At 41.5% G+C, this 23201-nt stretch overlaps 1 protein-coding gene and 1 long non-coding RNA gene across 7 annotated transcripts in view; one reads left to right on the top strand and one right to left on the bottom strand.

Annotated features, from left to right (window-relative positions):
* The window catches only part of GRAMD1B (GRAM domain containing 1B), a 245247-nt gene that overhangs the window by 190465 nt on the left and 31581 nt on the right, over positions 1-23201 (bottom strand). The window lies entirely within an intron of this gene.
* Positions 5124-21620, top strand: LOC306640384. The gene is made up of 3 exons (XR_013757800.1): positions 5124-5848; positions 17796-17925; positions 20707-21620. It is a non-coding gene; the product is annotated as an uncharacterized lncRNA (long non-coding RNA).

Below are 23201 nucleotides of genomic sequence, written 5' to 3'. Positions count from 1 at the left end.
TGCTCTTGCTCTTCCAGTTGTCATTTTTTGACACCTTCCCTTTCTTGTCTCCTTTGAGAATAGCTTCAAAATTCATTTACATCTATCATTACTAGTACAAATAGTCTCAAATCAGTTTACCCATACAGGTAAACTCATTATTTCCCTGTTATTAATTATTATTATTTTGTGTGCTGGGGATGGAATCCAGGGCCTCATCTGTTCTAAGCAAGCATTCACCACTGAGCAACACCACAGCCCTGAATCATAATGACTAGTATAGCATTTTCTACCTCCCCTCAGACTGTAACTGCCATCCAGGAAAGATTTGTGTTCCATTCATCATTTGGCATCCTGTTTATTTGAGCTCACTGCTCCATCCCCAGCATTTACATTTATGTTCAGTTAATGTCTGTGAATGAAGAAATGATGGGGGGGCAGCGAGGCCAGGAGCTAAGTTGGGAGGATTGATGAGGCATTCAGTGCAATTAGTTTCCCTGCCTCAAACTCTCTAGAGATTGTTCTACCACAAGGCTCTTCTGGAGACACAAAAATTAAAGAATATTGTCCATCTTGGCTCTGCAGTTTCCCTAGCGGGCAGCTTTGACTGTGGTCACACTCAGCCTTCCATCACAAAGGAGATCTCAGGAAGGAACCTGGGGCCACAATGCACTTTGCCCAGAACATTCATTCCTGATTAAACTCAAGACTCGGGTTTCTCAGGTAAGGGTGTTTGGACTATGAATCTCTGGGTGATCACTTAAAGGAAGGAATTAGAATGAATTTGGAAATAGCTGTTTGTCTTTTAACTCATTAGGAAACACTTAGAATTGGAGTTCAATCAATCACCTCTTTCTCGTATTAGTAAGGGCCTCAGTCTACCCTTCACTGAGACATGAAATTTCATCCAACTCTCTTTCAAAGTCTCTAGATGTACAACTCCCCCAACTTCCCCTTGGAAACCCCAAGAGACCTGCATTCTGGTGCTGGCCAACTCTTCAGATAATAACCACCCTCTTCCATAGTTCCCAGTTCAAAGGGAAGTGACCAGAAGACCAACATTATGCCATTATTTAATCCCTCCTAGATGTCTGGTCATTCCATTTGAGTTTCCAAGTAGAAAAGTGCCTTTGAGGGCATCTTCTAGATTAAAAGACAGGCCACAGAGTGCCAAGTTCAGAGCCACTTTTTTGCCCTGTTTACTGTGGCACAAACAAAGGTGAAGCTTATCTATTAATTATGAAATAGCTGAGTCCCAAAACACATTACTGTGCACTTTAAAAAGAAAGAAGCACCTTATTTTAGAATAGTTTTGGATTTACAGAAGTTACCACACATTTTAAAGCCAGACTACTTCTGCTTCACCCTTCCTGTTACTGTTCTGCTGACAGTGCCCTCTCATGCCCTACCTCAGGACTACAGCACATTGTCCAAATAACCGGTTTTGTATTTTGTGGCACTAATGGGTAAGTGTTTGGCCCAGATTCCAGGAACAATCTGCTTGTTTTCTGAGAGGAAACACGTCACAAAGAAGAACATGTGTACACAGATTCTCCGCCGAGGGTGGGAAGATCATTTTGTTTAATAGACTAATACCCAAATGTACTCGTAGTAAGAGTAACTAATATTTCTACCCACTTACTAGGAATCAGACATTGTCTCTTCATCCTTAAATCAAACCAGTGTGTTAGTGGTCTCTCCCATTTTCAAAGGAGGAAAAAAAAATAAGAGAGAAAGAGAGACTTGGAAATGTCATCTAAAGACCACACAGCCAATTGGCAACCCTGGGCCAGATTCAATCTAGATAATCTGGCTTGCACAGTTTAGGTGCCACGTGATCAGCTCGGCCTCCTCCAGGGTGGAGTGTCTCCCTCTTTAATGCCAACATCTCTGTCCTAACCTGGTGCCTGACTTGCTAACTTTGTTGCTCCCTTACAGTGAGAATGGTTCGGTCATTTCATTACCGTCTTTATCACGGTCGATAGAAATTGAAAGATGGCATTTTGGTTTTCTATTCAAGTGGTGATCTTCCTGTGCACTTATACTGCACAATAATTGCATGTGCCTGCACAAAATACCATCTGCAGTCTTAATATCCATCATATGATCTGTTTGAAATAAAGGTAAATACAGTATAGACAGATGTATATGCCAGACTTCTGAATTCCCAAGACTGGCAGGCATAATTGCATCTTCTTGACATTTGTAGGGTGCTTTTCAATTATAGTAAGTTTATAATATTCATTTATTTCCTCATTTATAGAAGGCTCAGTGACTGGCAATGAAATAAAAGGGTTCTAGAATTAGAATATCTGCTTCAAATCCTGGATCACGACTTATTAGAAAGTTAATTAGTCTCTCAGTTGCTTCAGTTAACCCATGTGAAAAATCAGATTCATAATAAAAGTACCCGTCTCAAGGACTTGGGAGAGATTAACCAGATAATACACATAAAGCACTTATCCCAGTCTCTCCCACATAGTTAATGCTAAGAAAAATTCATGGTTGCCTCATCTTTATGTATGCAGTTGTGAGCACATGTATCATACATTCATCACTAGTGCAAAAAGGTGTGCAGCATCCACACACCATAGAGCAATATAAAAAATCCACCTTTTCCACAAAATGCCACATGGGCTGCTTATATGAAATCCAATTATTATTTCAGTAGTTCCTCTCTCTCTCTCTCTCTCTCTCTCTCTCTCTCTCTCTCTCTCTCTCTCTCTCTCTCACACACACACACACACACACACACACACACACACACAAAGGTGGATAAAGGACTGAGGTCAAGTTAATAACTTAAAATACAGATTTATTTATTTTAAGGCCCATGGACAAAGGGGAAGGTGGCAAATGGTAACAACTGGTACAATTATGATCATTATTGTTATCATTATTATTATCACAGAATGAATAGGGCTTGTCAGCATCTCAGATTTCTGCATCTCAGATTTTGCCTTTTGTAAAGGAACTAGAGAATGCTTCATTGCTCCCTTACAATGCGAGTGGTTTTGCCATTCAATTATCATCTCCATCACACTCAATAGAAGTTAAAAGATGGCATTCTGGTCTCCTATTTGAGCGGGTGATCTTTCTATGCCTTTCATTACAGGAGAAGCAACTGGTAAAGCTATGCAATGTACTGTAACTAATGCTTTGGAAATGCCCAAAGCACAACAAACCTAATCCACTTTGAAGACTAACTGTATTCAGCATGCTAGGTTTTATATGAAGCTATATATTATAGTAAAATCAGCTCTAGGGGAAAATCCTCTTTGAACCAGAGCTAAGCCATTTTTATTTATTTCTAAGTCTTATAAGAGCCTGATGCAATCAAAAAAACAAATAAATCTCAATATTAAGATCTAATTTAACCCTTGGCTGAGCTACAATAATAGCATACATGTGGATTTGCACATAGGCTAAGTTTGTTGTACATGACATCTAGAATTTCTAGTATGTGGGTGAATCAAAACTACTAATAATTTTGTTTGTTTTTTGTTTTTGTAGGACTGGGGATTGATCCCAGGGGTGCTCTACAACTGAACTATATCCCCAGACTTTTTATTTGTTTATTTATATTTAAATTTTGAGACAGGATCTTGCTAGTTTGCCCAGGCTGGCCTCAAACTTGCAATTCTCTCTACCTCAGCCTCCTAAGTCACTAGGATTAAATGTGTGCACCATCACACCTGGCTATAAATATTTTTTTAATTACACACATGCGATTCCACTTCTTTGCTGTTTTAAGACTTCTAGTTCTAAAGGTTTCTTACATGTTGTATTTTCTTAACTCGTTTGTTTACATTTTTCTGTAGTTCAAATGGAGAGACATGTTCTTTCTCATCATGACATATGCATTAGTAAACACTTCCTTACAGGTAGAGCTCAGCTTCTGTATCTGCTGAGTGTTTCTTAAACTTCCCTAGCATCTGGGTCAAAGCTCTCTGCATCTGCAGGCCCCTGGCTTTTCGATCTCTCATAGTTGCAGTCCAGTGATTTGAAAGAGACTGCCCATCCACTTGACCATGGTAGGTTTCTTCTGGGTCTATCATAGGTGGTTCACAGCCCTCTTTCACCTTCATCTTGCAAATCATAAGGATGCTCTTATGCACCAAATTTCAACTTGTTTTTCTGATTGGCATGCATATGCCTGATGATGAGTTGAACTGGGAGAGTTTTTGTTTTGTTTTGTTTTGTTTTGTTTCCAGTGCTGGGAATTGAACCCAGGATTGATTGCATATCAGGCAAGCATTCTTTCACTGAGCTATACTCCCAACTCATCAAAAAAAAAAAAAAAAAAAAAAAAAAATTATTTTGGCACCAGGGATTAAACCCAGGGATACTTAACTGCTGAGCCACATCCCAAGCCCTTTTTATTTATTTATTTTTATTTTGATACAGGGTCTCACTAAGTTACTTAGGGCTTCACTAAATTGCTGAGGCTGCCTTTGAACTTGTGATCCTGCCGCCTCAGCCTCCCAAGTCCCTGGGATTACAGGTGTGCCACCATGCCTGGCTAAAATATTTTCAATACACATAGAATTGTAGAAATAAGCAATCAGTGGTTTAGAAAAGAGCATCTTAGAACCTAGTAACATTTATTTACCTAAAAGATTTCCTGGTGGAAGACTCAGTGGTGAGTGCACCCCACTCAGGTTGACTTGACCAAAACCTAACTGACCCTGCAGGACCCTGATAATACACAGTTTCATCCCAAGACCAAGCGGGCCTCAGCACCTTAACTGACCAGAAGTCTCAAAACTATCTTTGAACCTTGAGCAAGCCCTGAACTTCTAATAAATGGAACCTAAAGGATGGGCAAACTGCTTTCCTAAGCAGGCCATTCTGAATGAGTTTGGGAATGAATTACCTTTTGAAAAGTATGCATGTTGGGTTATAAAATCTTTGAAAGAATAGTAATGTTGCAGAGAGATTAAATCCCAAGGATCTGGAATGGGGCAGAATTCCAACCCTGCTCTGCCACTCACTTATTGAGTGACTTAAAAAGGGGCTTTTTCATTACTGTAATTGTAGTTTGCATATCCACTCATTTATCTTTACAAATTTATTAAGCAGTTATCGTGAGCCAGACACTGTTCTGTTTTGAGTTAAAACACACTGAAATTTTATCCCTGGTGGTGTACTTGTAGTCCCAGATACTCAGGAGGCTGAAGCAGGAGGATCACAAGTTTGAGGCCAGCCTCAGCAACTTAGGGAAACTGTCATCAAGAGAAAGGGATGGCTGCACTGCTGTTAGGGGATCTGGGCTGCAGCTGCCACTGCAGGGACTAGCAGAGAGTTGGCTCCTGGGCCTTGTGGAGGCATTGAACTGTGACTCTGCAGCCTCGACTCTCAGAGCCTAGATGGAGTCTCAGAAGGACATCTGGGCACAGTTGTTTCTGCTGTGTCTCACTGGGAGCCTGGGGCAAAGAAGTCTCCCCTTCTCCCCAAAGGCCTTGTCTTCAGTCTCCTTATTCCTCTACTTCTTTCTCTTCTTCTCATTAAGATTCCCCTCTACAACCCCCCCCCCCATCTCTTCTTTTGCTTCTGTAAGCTCCTTTTCCCTTGTTCCCAAACCTTCTGTCTCCTAGGATCCTGGCCTTCATAACTGTACAGTCTCTACCCCACGCCCCTCCCTGAGCTGATAGCATGAGACTCGTCTGGCAGGGGTCGCAGAGGGAAAGGCTACAGGGCTAAATGAAGAACCTATTTTTAAATCTGATCTTGTGGCTGAGTAATTTCAACTCTACCACACTTTGAGCTCATAGGAACTGAAGGAGGGAAAGTCATGACTATTATTGGCAGCAAAAGGAACGTGGACTGAGAACACTCACTGTACCTTTGGGGAAAGAACAAGGTAAAGGTCTCTTACTTTTGGCTGTTTGCTATGTTGTCAGGGTTGTTGTTATTGTTATTGTTGTTGTTGTTTTCCCTCCCATCCCCCATATATTCAAGGCACCTAAGTCACCTTGAAAGTCAAAACAAGGCTTACCCTCATTTTGTACTGGTATATAGCAGGAAGCCTTGCTAGCTGCAGGCAAAAGTCCAGAGTTGCAAGCTGGCTGGTTTCCTAAGTTAGCCAAAGGTAATTAACTTGTGTTATGGTAACTTAGTACCAAGGGGGCTGAACAATGCATGCATTTAAAAAGACAGAGACAAATAAACAATTGACAACAGTGATCTTTTTCTCAGAAACTCCTGTCTAGGTGTCAGCAGGGTAGGGCAGGCAAAACAGATAAAAGCAGAAGAATCCCAGCTGAGGAATGCAAGCACTGGGATATTTCAGGATCAGATGAGACAATGGAGACCCAGCTACTAAAGTGAAACCCTTTGGAATAGAAACACTGCTGCATATACTAACAATGTAACTCTTCTTATCTCTCCAGTACGGGAAGTAGGACAGGTGTAATGTTACTTTATAGATGAGAAAAGAGGATCAGAGACCTTATAGGACTTGCATGAGCCCCATAGTAAGAAGCAAAGGCAGAATTTCCAGCCAGGTGTGCCCTTCGCAAATTACCATAATTATCCAAAAGCTTGTTCAGCACTTATGCGGTGAGACAATGACAGTGTTGAGGACTCAGATCTTCTTTATTCCAGTTCAAATGTCTTTATTTTTGCCTTTAAATGCCTAGGTAACCAAACTGGGTAATGAAATTTCCTTTCCTCTGGCTCTTGGTAATGATTCCTCTAATCAGTGCTGCCTCTGGACAAATACCAATAAAATTACACAGAGGGAAGCTTTACAGACCAGCTCAGGGTGTGTCCTATTGCATCTCATCTTCTGAAACAATAAATATGGCAATTTATCTGGAGGGTGGAAGGAGTGTTCTACTTTCAGCAGGGGTGGCTTTTGTCTTCAGAGGTCTAGTTTAGGAAAACTCAAGAATCTAACAATTAACAGATGGAGCCTGCATTAGTGTTAGGAGGCAGGGCCGTCCTGTGGGAACCAAATTCAGTGCAACTTACAGATCATCTAGACCATCCTTCTGGGGCTCCTGTATCTCCTGGAGAATCTCACTTACTTCTGGGTGCCCACTACCATTAGTGTCTTAGCTCATAGGTAAGGCAAACACTTTCTCCCTGAGCTACAGAGAATGCTCCCTGACTTGAGGGCTGTAGGAGAGGGGGCTCCCCAAATTTCTCCTCATCTCATTATACTATGTTTTTTTTCTTTTGCAGCACTGGGGATTGAACCCAGGGGCAGTCTACTCCTGAGGTACATCTCCAACCTTTTTTTATTTTTTATTTTGAGATAGGTTGCTAAATTGCCAAGGATGGCCTGGAATTATGATCCTCTGCCTCAGCCTCCCAAGTTGCTGGGATTATAGGCAGGCACCACTGCTCTTTGCTCATTCTGCTGTTTTTCTTAGAAAGCATGAAGCTGTAACATACCATCCAGTTACGCACTCATCTCATCCAAGTTACTGTGCAAACAAACAAACAAAAATCTGATCCCTTGGTTGGACAATTATTCACTTTGGGATCCAATACTGCTTTGATTTATTTTGTTTTTTAAAATGGTGAAAAAAAATAATATTCACAATTATCTAGTTGGACTCAGTTTAGATGATCCCAATTTTGTTGGCAACATCAAGAGCAAAAAAATAAGGAGCCAGTGAAACATCTGTTTTCCTCCCTCCATAGGGCCTGTCCAGAGCCTTGACCTTGGCTGCATCAATGCCATAGAGTTTCTTCATAGCCTATTTGGTCTGCTGCTTGTTGACCTTGACATACATCATGAGCACAAGTGTGATGTCACCTTCTTTCCTTCAAGGCTGACTCAGAGGTCAAGGAGAATTGAAAGTGGCATAGTGGTTAAGCTTCTTTCCCTTGGGGTGCTCTTCTCGGGGTATTTAGGCTGCCTCTAGCCACGGTGTCTTAAGCCACCAGGAGGTGGATGTCTTCTGCTCTATGTGGCTGTGGATGCTTGCAGCACTGCCCTCTTGTCCTTCAAAGCCTTGTTTCTCACTTTGGCGTTGGGAACAGCAGGAGCTTCCTTCTTCATTTTTGGTACCATCTTTGTGAAGGGCCCAATACTGTTTATTTATGTATTTATTTCTTGGTACTGGTGACTGAATCCGGGGGTGCTTAACCACATCGCCAGCCCTTTTTATATTTTATTTTGAGACAGGGTCTCACTGAGTTGCTTAGGGCCTTGCTAAGTTGCTGAGGCTGGCTTTGACCTGTGATCCTCCTGTCTCAGCCTCCTGAGCCGCTGGGATTATAGGCGTGCACCACCTCACCTGGCTTTCCAATACTGGTTTTAACATAAGTGAGGCTTTGGTCTACATGAAATAAAAAGTAGCAAGGGGAGCTCTCAGTCATGCAAACAGACAAGCAGTTGTAAAGACACAGCAAAGGGGCCATCTGAATCCCAATTGATTTTCTGTGCCAGAAAAATGCGCCAAATTACTATTTCCTTCTATTTCACTTAGTTTTCTATTGGGTGGCAGTCTTAGCAGCAGAGAGGCACTGGGAAAACTTGAACCCAGAAAGGCTGAACCATTCCTCCCAGTTTACTCAGCAAAACAGTAACTCCTGGTTTAGGATTGACCATGAAACTAGAGTTAGCCTCCCACTGATGTTCCAAGTTTGGCCAAAATACCAAAGGCATCAAAAGGCCACTTCCCTGAATTCTATTCATCAAGATCCATGTTATCCCATTTGAAATTGTCAAGATTATCATTCTAACTCCTAAAACTTTCACTTCACTATAAGAAAACAATCTTATCACCTGGGATTCAGCACCATATGGAGCCCCGTTAGGGGGCAACAAACCATTTGCTTGTTGACTGTGGGAAAATCTAGACTGAGTCCCCGAGAGCAGAGGCTTTGCCTCATTGAAAGTCATGTTCACAAAACCTAGGTCAGAGCTTGGTACACAAATGGCCCAAAACCTAGGTCAGAGCTTGGTACACAAATGGCCCTTGATACTTACTGAGTCAATTAATATACCTGCTAGATGAGAAAGATGGCTCCTGTTAATTTGCTTATTTTTCTGGTGTCCTGGGGCTCTGACTGGGCCCAACATGATTTGAAAGGGTCATTAAACCAACTGTGTTGGCAAATGCCAAACTGTTAACTCCAGCAGAAAGGGTCCAACTCCTGGTGGTATGGAAAACAGGTTCTTACTGCCCTCTGGTGGCCAGGAAGATTTCAGACGCCAAAGTTCCACAGTGGCCCTGAGGCCTTCAATTCAAATACTGGGGAGCCAAGAGAGTCAGCCCGCTTCATTGACTTATCCCTTCCACCATAGGAAGGGCCTGTGGGCCAAAAATATGCTACCCCAGTCGCAAGGTCCTTGGAGGAGGCCGCTCACCCCTTTCCTGAGAGATGAGTATGTCTAGAAGTTAAAAGCAAACCCTTTTAAAGTGAATTACCATCCAGTGAATGGTCTGTGCTCTTAAGAGCTCTTCAAAAAAAAAAAAAAAAAAAAAATCAAAGAAAATAATTTTCGGTCTGGAATGTTTAGACTTTGGGACTTTGACTTATTTGGGATTTTCAGGTCAGGTCACCCTTCTGAGCACAAAGACCCTCAGAAGCCCTTTCAAACCTTGTATTGCTAGTATTCCATGAATGCATCCTCATGGCAGGAAAAGAGAAACTGAAGATCCAAGCCAATTACAGAAAAAATGGAAGCTGGAAGGGATTTGCATCCCTACGTGAAATTGCATACCCTATTTCCCACTGGCCTCTCTGCGGCCCTGGGAGCCTGGGAAGCAGGTGGAAGGCAGCAGGTGAAAGGAAAGGTTGGAGGAAGACAGGTAGGTGGACCTAAAAAGGTCTTCAGCTAAACGAGTGAGTGAGTTCAAACAGATGGCTGGCTGGATGGTCTTAAAGTGCCAGCAGTCTCTGTCTCTCTATCTATCTCCCTTTCTCCCAGAGTTGCAACATATTCTCCTTTCTTCTCCCGACCCCATTAGACAGATTCCTCCACCATCTCTTCCTCTGACCTCTTCTACATGGTGGAGAGATGGGTTCTTAGTCCTTCCCTTTCTGCTGGTTTGGAACTTTCTACTCCGATTTCCCATTTTCCTGCTGAGAATCAGCAAGCCAGGATTTGGCAAGAGGGGCCTTTGTTGCAGCCAGAGCTAGAAACTTCCCTACAACAGCCTGGGCACATTCCCACGGCTCCCTGACAGCAGGCAGAATTTCCAGGGCTGGCGACTCACCGCCTCTTCTCAGGAGCAGTATAAAATCCGCAAGCTGTCCCAGTCCCTTACCAATGAGGCTCGACCTGGTTGCAAGGCAGGGTAGTGACAACCACCCATGAGGAGAGAAGATGAGCAACATTTTGAATATTTACTGACCATTTCAGATTTTCTCATGCACTGTTTCTGAGATTAGGGTTGCAGATCTTGGGTTCTGTTCCTCAAAGATTAAGATGAATCTGGGGGACAGGAGAGTGCCACTCTAACTCTGCCACTGATGTACTAATTGATCTTTAGTCAGTTATTTAACCTCTCTGGTTCTCAGTGCTATGTGATCTTGGGTAAGTTACTTAACTTCTATGACTCAGTGACCTCGCTTTTAAAATGTGAGACTAGACCTTAAAAATAACAATTAACTGGTGATGTTCAATGGTCCTTTAAGTTGTTCAGGGAATTAATTCATTATCTTGAAAACTGTCAAGTAAGGGAATACATCAAGCATTAATCTTCACTTTCTTATTTTGACTACATCCCTGGCTAGTCAAACAGTTGTCAAGAGAAAACACCTCCTTTAAAGGTACTTTAACAAATAAATGAAAAAGAAGTGATGGACTATCACCACTTTGCAGCACTCAGTGAATTGATAAATCCAGACATCGTGCACCAAGGACTACTCACAGCACAAAAGAAGAGACAAGCAGACATTATGTGCTTCCCCATGAAAGAACAGAACACCACCCACAATCTTGCCAAAAAGATCGAACATAGTCAGATCAAACTTCTAGATCTAGCAATCAATTCACAGGAAATAAAGAGGACAGAGAACATGTTGAACTGCACTCAGAGTGTGCAATCAGCAAAATCTGAACCATGAGAAACTACAGGGTAAATGCTGCCCTGGGTTCTATAAAACATAGTGTGATCCAAAAAAAAAAAAAAAAAAAAAAAAAAGGAATGAGAGAGATGCAATAGGAATTTGTAGAGTAAAAAGATGCAATAGGAATTTGTAGAGTAAAAGAGGGTTATAACACATGTTGACCAACCTTCCTTACTTCCATTCTTCCTTCTCTCCTTTTCCACGTTTTGTGGTTGGGGTGAAGTTCAGGGTTTTGTGTGTGCTGGGCAAGTGCTCTACCACTGAGTTACCTCCCTAGTGCTTTTTATTTTTTATTTTGAGATAGGGGTCTCATTAAGTTTCTGAGGCTGGTCTTGAACATGCAATTCTCCTGTGCTATGGTTTGGATGTGCACTGTGGGAGTCTTAACTTAATCAGTGAATTAATACCCAGATAGGAATTAACTGAGAGGTAACTGGAAGCAGGTAGGGTATGGCTGGAGGGACTGGTTCATTGGTGGCATGGCTATGGGGTATATATTTTGTATCTGGAGAGTGGAGTCTCTCTTTCTCTTTCTCTCTCTCTCTCTCAGCTTCTTGATGATGTGAGCTGCTTCCCTCTGCCACACTCATGATGTTCAGCCTTACCTTGAGTCCTGAGGAATGGAGCCAGCCTTCTATGGACTAATACCTATGAAACTATCAGCCCCCAAATAAGCTTTTCCTCCTCTACAGTTGGCTGGTCAGGTCATTTAGTCACAGCAGCCGAAAAGCTGACTAAACATCCTGCCTTGGTCTCCCTAATCACTGGGATTACAGGCATGAGCCACCACACTATTGTTGATCACTCTTAATGGGGACGACTACACTGAATGTCAGGGAATTACAGCTGGACAATAAAGCTAAGGAGACACAAAGAAATGTTTACTTTGAGTGATGAGAATGATCATTTAGGGAATGAGAGGAGAACGTGATTGAACCTGGGTACAGAAGAGCTTCCAAGGCAGCTGGCGGACCTCCATTTCTTGTGCATAATTTCCTGTAGATCCAGGTTTTATTATACAATAATATGTCATCTAAAAATGACAGAATAGGAAAAACACCTTTAATTCCTCAAAGAGCTAGAACACTGGGATTCTGAACCTCTTAGTTGGGGAAACTCCAGGGATTGTAATCCTAAAGTCAAGAGTGAGACACTCAGAAAGTGGGAGCAGAAGGGCCAGGATTGTTCTGGATGCAGATCCAGGCAGACCCCGTCTCAAGGCTGACTCTGCCACCTGTTTGCTGCAATGCTGGAAAATTCAGCTACCACCCTAACTCCATTTTCTTCACCTACTAAGTGGAGGTAATCACACTCCTCCTTTGCTGTTGTGCCAATTAAGACAAATCTTGCGAGTTTTTAGCATAGACCCTGTGCACAGTTGGCACTCAACACAGGAGCATTTATAATAATAATCACCTTTGTTATTACCATTTATTTGTTTTTTAGGCCACCCCTAATCAGAGATAAACCAGAAGGCAGATTTCTCCTTCAGAAAAGGCATTGGAGAGCACAGCCCCTTTGGGACACTAGTGGCAAGGCTGGCTGTAGAGGGAAGTTGACAAGACGTGGAACCGGCTCTCCCCAGCATGACACCTAGGGGACATGCTGCCTTCTCAGTTCATTCTTCACCACGTCACACTCAACCTGGCCTCCACCCTAAGCTAGTTGCATCAAACCCAATGGATAAGTGGTCAGCCTGTTCTTGGTTCTTCTAGTCTCTGGTACCTGAGGGTAGCACTTGTAATAACAAGTGGTTGCTGGAGCCATTTCTTGACAGGGAGGCCACCAGGATGGGCAGACACCCGTGGGAGGCAGCAGAGCCCACAGATTCATCAGCTCCCTGTGCCAGTGGTTTTTCATCTGTAAAATGGGGATAATTGAACCTACTTCACATGGTTGTTAAAAGGATTAAATGACTTATGAAAAGGAAAATTGCTTTTGACAATGCCTGGCACATTGTGTGTGTGTGTGTGAAAGAGTGTGGGGGGGTCGATTGCACTCTGTTTTCAGGTTTTCTAAGTACTAGCTCCTTCCCTCACTAGTTCAGTAATCTTGGATAATTTGTTCACTTCTCTATATCTCTGACTTTTTATGAACAAAATAAGGATTATAATAGTACCCAGCTTTCTGCACAGCCAAAGAAATAATCAAAAGGAAAAGGAAACCTATGGAATGGGAGAAAACATATGCAAACCATAAACCATAGACTAAATGTTAATGTCCCCATAATTCATATGCTGAAATCTTCACCCCCAAGGCATTGCTATTGGAGGGAGGCCTTTGGGAGGTGATTGGATCCCAAGGTGGAACCCTAATGAATGAGATTAGTGTCCTTGTAAAAGGAACCCCAGAGAGCTCCTCACCATGTCTACTCTGTGAGGACACAATGAGAAGAAGGCCTCTATGAGGAGGGACCTCAGCAGACATCAGATTTCTTGGCACCTGATCTTGGACTTCCTAGTCTCCAGTACTGCAAGAAATAAATTTCAGTTTTTTTATTACCCAACTAGTCTATGGCATTCTATAGCACCACAAATTAATTGACCCCATGAGTCTGATACAGGTTTAATATCCAAAATATCTAAGGAACTCCTACAACTCAGTAGGATAAAACTAAATAGTCCAATTTAAAAATGGGCAAAGATATTTCTCTAAGGAAGAGAAACCAATGACTACCAGGTATATGGAAAGGTGCTCAACATCACTAATCATCAGGGAAATGCAAATCAAACTCACATCTGCTAGATGCTATTAGGAAAAAACAACAAAAGCAAAAAATAACTGTTAATAAGGATGTGGAACAAAGGGAACTTTTGCATACCTTTGGTGGGAATGTAAATTAGTGTAGTTAGATGAGTGTGGAGTGTAAATTAGTGCAGTTAGAAGACACTTGTTTGGATATATGTCCCCCAAAGGTCTAAGGGTTAAAAGCTTAGTCCATAAACCTGTGGTGTTACTGGGAAGTGATGGAATCTTTAAAAGGTGTGGTCTAGAGGGAGAAAGTTAGATCATTGGGGTGTGTCCTTGAAGGGAACTCCACTTCTCTTAATCTAGCTCATTCCTTCTTGGCTGTCATGAGGTAAGCAGTTTTCTCCACCATGTACCCATGTACTCCAACCATGATGTACTGTCTTGCCACAAGCCCTAAAACAATAGTACAATTGAACATAAACTGAAACCTCCAAAACTGAGAGCTAAAGTAATCCTTTCCTCTGTATAAGTTTATTGTCTCAGGTATTTTGTTATAATACAAAAAACTGATTAACACAGGAGGTTATTTAAAAAATTAAAAATAAATTACCATGTGATCCAACAATCCCAATTCTGCAAATTTATCCAAATGAATTGAAATGAGGATCTTGAAGAGATATCTGCTCTCCCATGTTCACTGCAGCATTATTCTGAATAGTGAAGATATGGAAGCAACTTAAGTGTTCATCAATGAATGACTAGATAAAGAAAATGTGGCATATGCACATTCAATGGATACATTACGATATATCCATTTACCTGTAAATGGAATTTTGGACTTTTTCCAAATTCTGAGTTATCGCCAATTATACCTCAATAAAGTAACTTTAACAAAAGATATTCAAATAAAAATACAGGAAATACATGAATGGTTATTAAAAACATGGAGAGAAGCTTAATGATATTAGTCATCAGGGAAATATAAATTAAATACCACTATATGCTTATTAAAAATACTAAAATGGAAAGCTTTGACAATACTAAGTGCTGAAAAGGATATAGAATAAATGGAAATTTTTGTTTTTGTTTTTGGTGGGGATTGAACCCAGGGGTGCTTAATCACTGAGCCATATCCACAGCTCTTTTTATATTTTGTTTAGAGACAGGGTGTAGCTGAGTTGCTTAGGGCCTTGTTGAGTTGCTTAGGACCTTGCTAAGTTCCTGAGGTTGGCTTTGAACTTGTGCTCATCCTGCCTCAGAGCCCTGAGCCTCTGGGATTATAGGTATGTGCCACCATGCCTAGTTTCAGGGACTCTTATACACTGCTAGAGAGGATATAAATTGATGAAGAACTTTGGAAAATTGGCAGTTTTAAAAAATTATACCATGTCCATGCAAACATTTGTACCTGAATATTCATAGCAGCTTAACTTGTAATAGTCCAGAATTTGAGAAAAATCCAAAGTCCTTCTATAAGTGAATACATATATTATGGCTCATTCAAAAACTAGAATATTCCTCAAAAATAAAAAGAAATGAACTACTCTTATTTGCAGCAACCTGGGTGGGTCTCTAAACTACAACATATGCTGAGTATGTGAAGCTAAATGTGAAATTACACTCTATGTACATATATATGAAATTTTAACAGGCAAAGTTAATCTATTATGACTAACACAGATCATGGGGCCAGGTGTTTTGTTATATATATATATATATATATGTATATATATATATATGTTATGATTCAATGAAGAAGGGCACAAGGAATTTTATAGGGTAACAGAAACATTCTGTATTTTGATTTTGATGAGGTTTGTAAGACATATACATTTGTCAAAACTCATCTAATGGCATTACATGTAAATCATACCTCAATAAAGTTGATTTAAAGAAAAAAATAGTACCCAGCTTGATGGATTGGTGTGAATAAAAAAAGGAGAAGTAAAGATCTGGCCTCACACAAAATATGACCATAATGCCAGCTTATGAACAAAGTTTTTGCTTTTGTTTTTCCTCTCTGCCTAATGCGGAGGCTGAAATTTAGCCTCGAAGAGTAGGTTGAAGTCCCCAAGATGTGGAAATGGGGAGACTGTTTCATTCCAAGGGAACAGCACCTATCAAAGTAAGAACATGCTAAAGCCTGGTCATACTTGGCAAACACAAAATAGTATCATTGGCTAAAACAGAAGGAATATCAGTGCTGATAGTAAGACAAAAAGTTATAAAAGAGAAAGCTGTTGCCAGTATTAAAAAAAAAAAAAAAAAAAACAGAATAATGTTCTAACTCTTGATTGTTAGGAAAAAGGGTAATCATAATTCCTAGTTTCCTCAAGACAGTACAAATTTACATCTCTGGATAATGCATGATTGCTAATAGCATCCTTAGTATCCTGTTTCTTTCTCAAAATTGCTCTGGTTTGAATAATAAATTATACTATCTTCTTAGCAATGAGAAACCTTTAAACTCTCTCTCTTTGTTTTAAAGGATCTGAGGGCAAAGGGCATGGTAAGAATGATCTTATCAGAGTTGCATTTACCAACACTAGTTAGGCAGTTGCATGGGCTATGCGCTGGAAAGGGAGGGAAATGGACAGAGATGGGAAGGTCATTGGAGGGTTATACATTTACTCCAGGGACGGTAGAAAGAGCCTCAGCTGAGGTGCTGGCCAAATGTGGCAGGCAGCTGGTCAGACTGCCCCAGGGTCCCCACTTCCTGGCCTTCAACCTTTGTGGGACTCCCCCACCCCCCAGTGGCTGGGTCTGACCGGTGTGATCAATAGAATGCTGCAGAAATGGCACTATGACTTCAAAGGCCAGCTCCTACAAGCAACGTGGCATTCTTCTCTTCCTCCCTCCCTCTCTCTCTCTTTCAACTTTCTCTGGGATAAGACAGCTGTCATGTTATAAAAACCTTCAAACAGCCCTATGGAAATGTGCATGTGGTAAGGAACGAGATCTGTCATCACCAGCCTTAATTTGCCAGCTCTGTGAGTGAGCCATCTTGGAACTGGATCCTCCCATCCCTGTCAATACTCAGATGACAACGGCCCCAGTTGCCAGCTATGTACAATTTCATGAGTGATCCCAAGCTAGAGCCATCCTGCCATGTTTCTACTGTATTCCTGACCCAGGAAATGCCTTTACCTGTAGGTGTTGGGTAATTCATTAAGTAACAACAAATAACAGACCAAAGAAATTAAAAGAAAAGGTAGAGATAAATCACACAGGGAAACCTGGAGTAACTCTTTGGTTCCTCCTCCCAGCTCCTCCCCTAATTAACTGTGTTAGTGGGGAAATTACTTAGTGTATAGGAGTCTTGATTTCTTTATCTTTAAAACAGGCAGGCTTGACTCATGATCTTCCAGTCCCTTCTAGCTTTCAAATTAAATGATTCCATTATTTTAAAACCACATGTTTAGCCACAGGGCAGAGTTTAGAAATTATCCTATTAACTGGAAGGCTCTGCACATCTCTGGCCTCATCCTTTTCAACAATCTTATCAATGACTGAGTTGAAGATACAAAAGGCATTCTTGTCAAAATAAAAGGTGATGTGAAACCCAGAAAGAAAACCATCCCTGTGGTTGAAACAAAATGCCTGCAAATCTTGAAATCTTGGAACAATGAGTCAAATAAATCAAGATGAAATGTAGCACAGACTCCCAGACAGCCTGTGGAGTTCCGAAACGTCATCATCTGTGGGAACATACAAGTATGTTAGGAGAGATAGTAACTATTAGTCAACAGTATGAACTGGTTGCCAAGGAATTGGTCCTGCCTTTTTTATTGACTTCATTACTTCATTACTTCATTCGATAGTCACCCAGCCATTGCTTTGGGCATTGGGACTGTAGCAATGATGGACATATAGACTTGGGCCACATTTACAGAATGATGGAATCTAAAAATAAAGGAGGAGAGAATCCCATTTTCATCTTTGCTTGCTCAGATCATATAAAAATACTGGGCCACAATTCTGGCAATCCAGATTTTGGTTTGAGGGCAGTTGCCAAAATGGATATGGAACTGAAAATAGAATCAATTAACCTTTATTGAGTGGCTTCTCTGTGACCTGTCCAAGGATAGGTTGTTCAGAGGAAAGAGAAGATGGTTAGGACAGAATCTTGCCCAACACTATCACATAAGGACAAGCAGAAGAGGATGCACAAGAGAGGCTGAGTGGGAGGAGCAAGAGAAGAGGAGAAAAACCTGGGAGGTAAAATAAGAAAGTATTGCAAAGGTCAAAGGTCTATAATCTGGTGACCTCTCTCTCTTTCCATCTCCTCTTTTCTAACATATGGTAACTCAACTACATGAGTCTGGGTGTTTCTTTAATATACCATATGTCTTCCTAACTCTGCTCATTATCTCTGCTGCTCCCACTGATGATTGGCATGCTCTTCTCCCAGATTCACAGGTGGTCTAAGTCCCTCACTGTGTTCAGATCTCACTCAAATGCTACCTCTTTGGAGAGGATTTTGTTGATCACTCAAGCTACAATAAAAATCCTCCAACCTACCCTGATTCATGCCTTCTCTCAGCATTAACCACCAATCCCCTAATATTTGATCATTTACCTGATCCTTTGTTTATTATCCCTAGCCTCACCCTTCCCCCCCATCCCAATATACACACTGTGGCTTGGCCAGAGCTGTGACTCCATCCGACTCCATCTGCCTTTTTCACTGGTGTGTCCACACTGTATGGACTGGCACACTTAACTTAAATGCTTAGCTACATATTTGATAGAAGAATTAACTGAGTAAAATCAAGATGCCAGTGAGAACCTGATAATTTTGATAAAAGAAATTTCAATGAGGGGGCTCAGAAAGTCAGATATATAAGGGACAATGGATTAAACTGGGTCTAAGAAAGCATGAGATGAGATCCAAAATACTCAAGGTGAAAGAAAATGAGGAAGAGAACTGTAGGTGAGCTCCTAGGTATGGGGTTAAGAAGTTAAAGAATTCCTCATCTCATGACTTCAGTTTTATTTTTAGAATGGTATGAAGGAATTATCAGCTAAGATGAAGTGGGGCAAGTGTGGCATCATGAGTTGGAGGCAGTGGAATAGAGATTCAAAATCATCACTGTGAAAAAAACAAACAAACAAAAAAAAACACAGTTGGACCAAGAAGGACGTTTGGAGTGCAGCGAGAGGGGTCAGGTTCAGGTTAAAAAGCAGATTTAGAGTGACAATCCACGTGCTCATGTGACTTCCTTCAGCAGCACAAAGCAGTCTGGGGGAGGGGAAGGTGGGCCAGGTTGCAGGAATGTTCACTAAAGGGGCAACGACATGGGAGTTAAGGGTCAGGGAAGAAAGAGACTGGAGTGAAGCCTCATGGAAGGCAGTGAATGGGAAAGCATAAGCTAAGGGGGAGTTTGCAGATGGAGTCGTGCAGCACAGTCAGCCAACTGACCCACCCTGGGTCAAGGAACAGTGGCACACCTCTGTCACTACCAACCAGTCATAGGGACAAAAACATCTATCCCATACAGGAAGTGAGCAGTGGGCCTGGGGGAGAGGAAAAGTATTTGTCTTCAAAAAGTTAAAAATTACCATAGACCAATGATTTAACATGCCTTCTGTATGAACTTTAGACCAATAACTAGAAATTATAGTTGACCCAACGTAAAAAAAACTGTCAAGAATCATAATAACAAACAAAATTCATTAAAAAGGATAAAAAAAGCTGTCTTTGGGACCAGGAAGGTCCATTTCTAGAGATGTTCAAGGTCAGACTCGGGGAGGAGGGAGGGAGCAGGGGTGTCTACAGGATGCAGATGTTCCCCAGAGCAGCCCGGAGCAGGCCAGAGGGCAGGAAGGGGACAGCACAGGAGGACACAGGGGCTCCCTCCCTTCAACCAGAGCAAGGCTACGTTTGAGGAATGTAACTGGACCTCTGCTTAACATGTGAATGCTGTTTTTGTACAAAGACATACACACGAAAAATCATGGGACTAGATGATTTTTAAGGTTCTTAGAAACTCAAAGGCACTCTTTTTTCTTTTCTTTCTTCCTTTTTGATGAATTGATTTGAATAATTGGTAGCTATACTTTAAATATATATTTTTTTATTTTAGGAGAAATTGAGATTTACAGAAAAGTTACAAAGCTAATATAAAGAGTTCTCATATAGGATATATTTATCACAGTTAATGAACTAATATTAATACAATATTGTTAACTGAAGTCTATACTTGATTCATTCCTCCATAGTTTTTATCTGATGTCCTTTTTTTTTCATTCCAGGATCCTATCCAGTTCATTTCTTAGACTTTCCTTATTTTTATTTATTTATTTGCAGTGCCGGGATTGAACCCAGGGCCTTACACATTCTAGGCAAGCATTCTACCACTGAGCCACATCCCCAGCTCTTGACTTTCCTTATTTTTCATGATTTTGGTAGTTCTGAAGAGTACTGGTCAGGGATCTTGGAGAATGTCCCTCAGTTGATATTTCGTTCTGATATTTTTATTATGATTACACTGGAATTATGGGTTTTGGAGAGAAAGATCACAGAGGCCAAGGGTCAGTCTCAGCACATTATATGCAGTCCATTCTATCAACATGACTTATTGTTGATGTTGACCTTGGTCACCTGGCTGAGTGTCTTAGTCTGTTTGGGCTTCTGTAAGAAGACACACTAAATGTAGAAGCTCTAAAACAACAGAAAGTTACTTCTCACAGTTCCGGAGGCTGAAGTGGGGGCCCACTTCCAGGTTGTAGCCTGCTGACTCCTAGCTGTGTCCTCAGATGGCAGAAGGGGCAAACAATCTCTCTCAGGAATCTTTCCTAAGGACACTGATTACGATCTGATCACTCTGTAAAGGCCGCACCTATTAATACTATCACATAAGGGGATGAGGTTTCTACTCAAAATTTTGGGGGAGACACAAATATTCAGATCACCACACTGAAGTAGTATCTCTTATATTTATCCACTACAAAGTTACTAACCATAGCTATTTTTAAAAATCATCTCTGTTCTGACAGATCTGGCTGTTTCAAAGAAAAAAAATATTGCACATTCCAAGTCAATACAATCCTTTTTAAAAAAGATATGAGTAAGTCAGTGTTTCTTTGTTTTTATGCACGCTGAGGACCAGAAAACAACTGAGACCTCTTGAGATGCTAGAGGATGAACCTAAGAAGTAAAGGAGTTTGGTGCATCCTTTGCTCTGTGGAACTGTAAGTACAGAGCAGAGGTGGTGGGTGGGTGCTTTGTCTACTCACCTGGCATCAGAGCCCATGCTCCCATGAATGACCATCTTTTATTTGACAACCAAAGAGTGCTGCTTCAGTGACTTTGGGGAGATGCCCCCGTTTCCTGCTAAATACAGTCTGTCTGTGATAATAAACACTGGGCCTCACGTACATGTGTGTAGGCCCATGTGTCAGCAAACAGGCTGCCTCCCTAGAGTGCGTGGCAATCTACTGCAAACCATGACTCCACAAGAGGACTGTGCCAATTAGTCCTTTCCTGAAAATCTTTGGGGGATACGTCATATCCAGAGCCATTACTCATGAAGCCAGACGATGCTTAAAACACCAGCATCCGGGTATTCAAGGGCCCGGCATGCCCAACTTGGGATGTTCAGAGACTGCCTCAGGTCACTTGTACTTTTCTCATCTCACATGCTTCCTGAAAGGAACACAAACACAAGCAGCCAAAGGTCTTAATAAGCACCTAAGAAATGGTTGCAATTGAGGATGTGGGGAAAAAGGTACACTCATATATTGCTGGTGGGGTTGCAAATTAGTGCAGCCACTCTGGAAAGCAGTGTGGAGATTCCTCAGAAAGCTTGAAATGGACCCACCACTTGACCCAGCTATCCCACTCCTCGGCCTATACCCAAAGGACTTAAAATCAGCACACTACAGAGATACAGCCACATCAATGTTCATAGCTGCTCAATTCATAATAGCCAGATTGTGGAACCAACCTAGATGTCCTTCAATTGATGAATGGATAAAGGAATTGTGGTACAGAATGGAATATTACTCAGTCGTAAAGAATAATAAAATTATGGCATTTGCAGGCAAATGGATGAAATTGGAGAATATCATGCTAAGTAAGATAAGCCAATCTCAAAAAACCAAAGGACAAATGATCTTACTGATAAGCGGATGATGACACATAATGGGGGGTGGGAGGGGGGCAAGAATGAAGGAAGGAGGGACTGTAGAGAGGGAAAAGAGGGGTGGGAGGGGTGGGGGGAGGAAAAAATAGCAGAATGAATCAAACACCATTACTTTATGTAAATGTATGATTACACAAATGCTATGCCTTTACTTCATGTACAAACAGAAATAATATGTATCCCATTTGTTTACAATAAAAATAAGTTTAAAAAATAGCCTATGTTAACACACAGCAAGGGTGATTAGACAAAAGGGAATGAAGGGAAGGGAGGAGGATAGGCATAGGAAAAATGGTGGAATGAATCTGACATGACTTTCCTATGTACATATATAAATACACCACAGTGAATCTCCCCATCATGTATATCCACAAGACTGGCATCCTAATTAGAATAAGACATATTCATGTTTGTATAAATATGTCAAAATATACTCTACTATCATGTGTAACTAAAAAGAATAAATAAAATTCAAAAAAAAAATAAAATAAAAAGAAAGGGTTGCAATCATGGTGTTAACAGGCACCCAACAGCATGAAGTGAACTTGCTCGTGTTCACAAAGTGGATCAGTCCTTCCTTCCTGCTCCCCTCATACAAACTCAGGACAAGGATTTATGTCACCTCTCTCCACAGAAGACAAGCCCAGCAGGGTTGAAGGATCTGCTAAACGCCTCAGAGCCAACAAAAGGGGTTCATCCACTGAGCATGCTCAGCCCATCTACTGCTCCTGCCCAGGTACTGTGGCCAGCAGGGACCAGGAAGCTTTCTGTTTTGTAAGGCAGAAATACACTGAAAATCATATTCAAAGTGAAATTCTAAGAATCTGGGGGTAGGTGATTGCCTCGAAGATTGCCTTGAAGGCACCAGAGGACTCCCCTTTGAACAGGACTCCCCTGGATTCTACCCTGGGGCCTCCTGTACAGAATGCTGGAAGCCACTCTTACAAGTCAACCCCAAATCTTCAAAATTACTGGAGAAGCTGGGTGTGATGGTGCACAACTATGACATACTACAGGGAAAACATAGATGTAAAGAGGTTTAATAGCCTACAGCTAGGCCACAAAATAGAATCCCACTCAAGTCTGTCACACTCTACAAAGTATAATGGTCAGTGCTAGAAAGGGAATGAAGAGGTGGATACGGAAAGAAGTATGGCTGCACACAAGTACATACACGGTTACACAAGGACCTCTGATCTCAACCAGTGGGACTGGCCCCATGGGACAGAAGGGGCTCTTGGATTAAAGATGGAACCCAGTTCCATAAGATGCCTCAGCGTGCAAAGTTGGAAATTAAATCTGAAACTATGAGAATGAAAGGTCATGGTTCCTGCTTCCAAGGAGCTT

Source organism: Sciurus vulgaris (assembly GCF_902686455.1).
Source record: "Sciurus vulgaris genome assembly, chromosome: 11".
In the NCBI taxonomy this organism is placed as follows: domain Eukaryota; kingdom Metazoa; phylum Chordata; class Mammalia; order Rodentia; family Sciuridae; genus Sciurus; species Sciurus vulgaris.
Note: the sequence above shows the minus strand (reverse complement) of the source record. Positions and strands in the feature narration are given on the sequence as shown.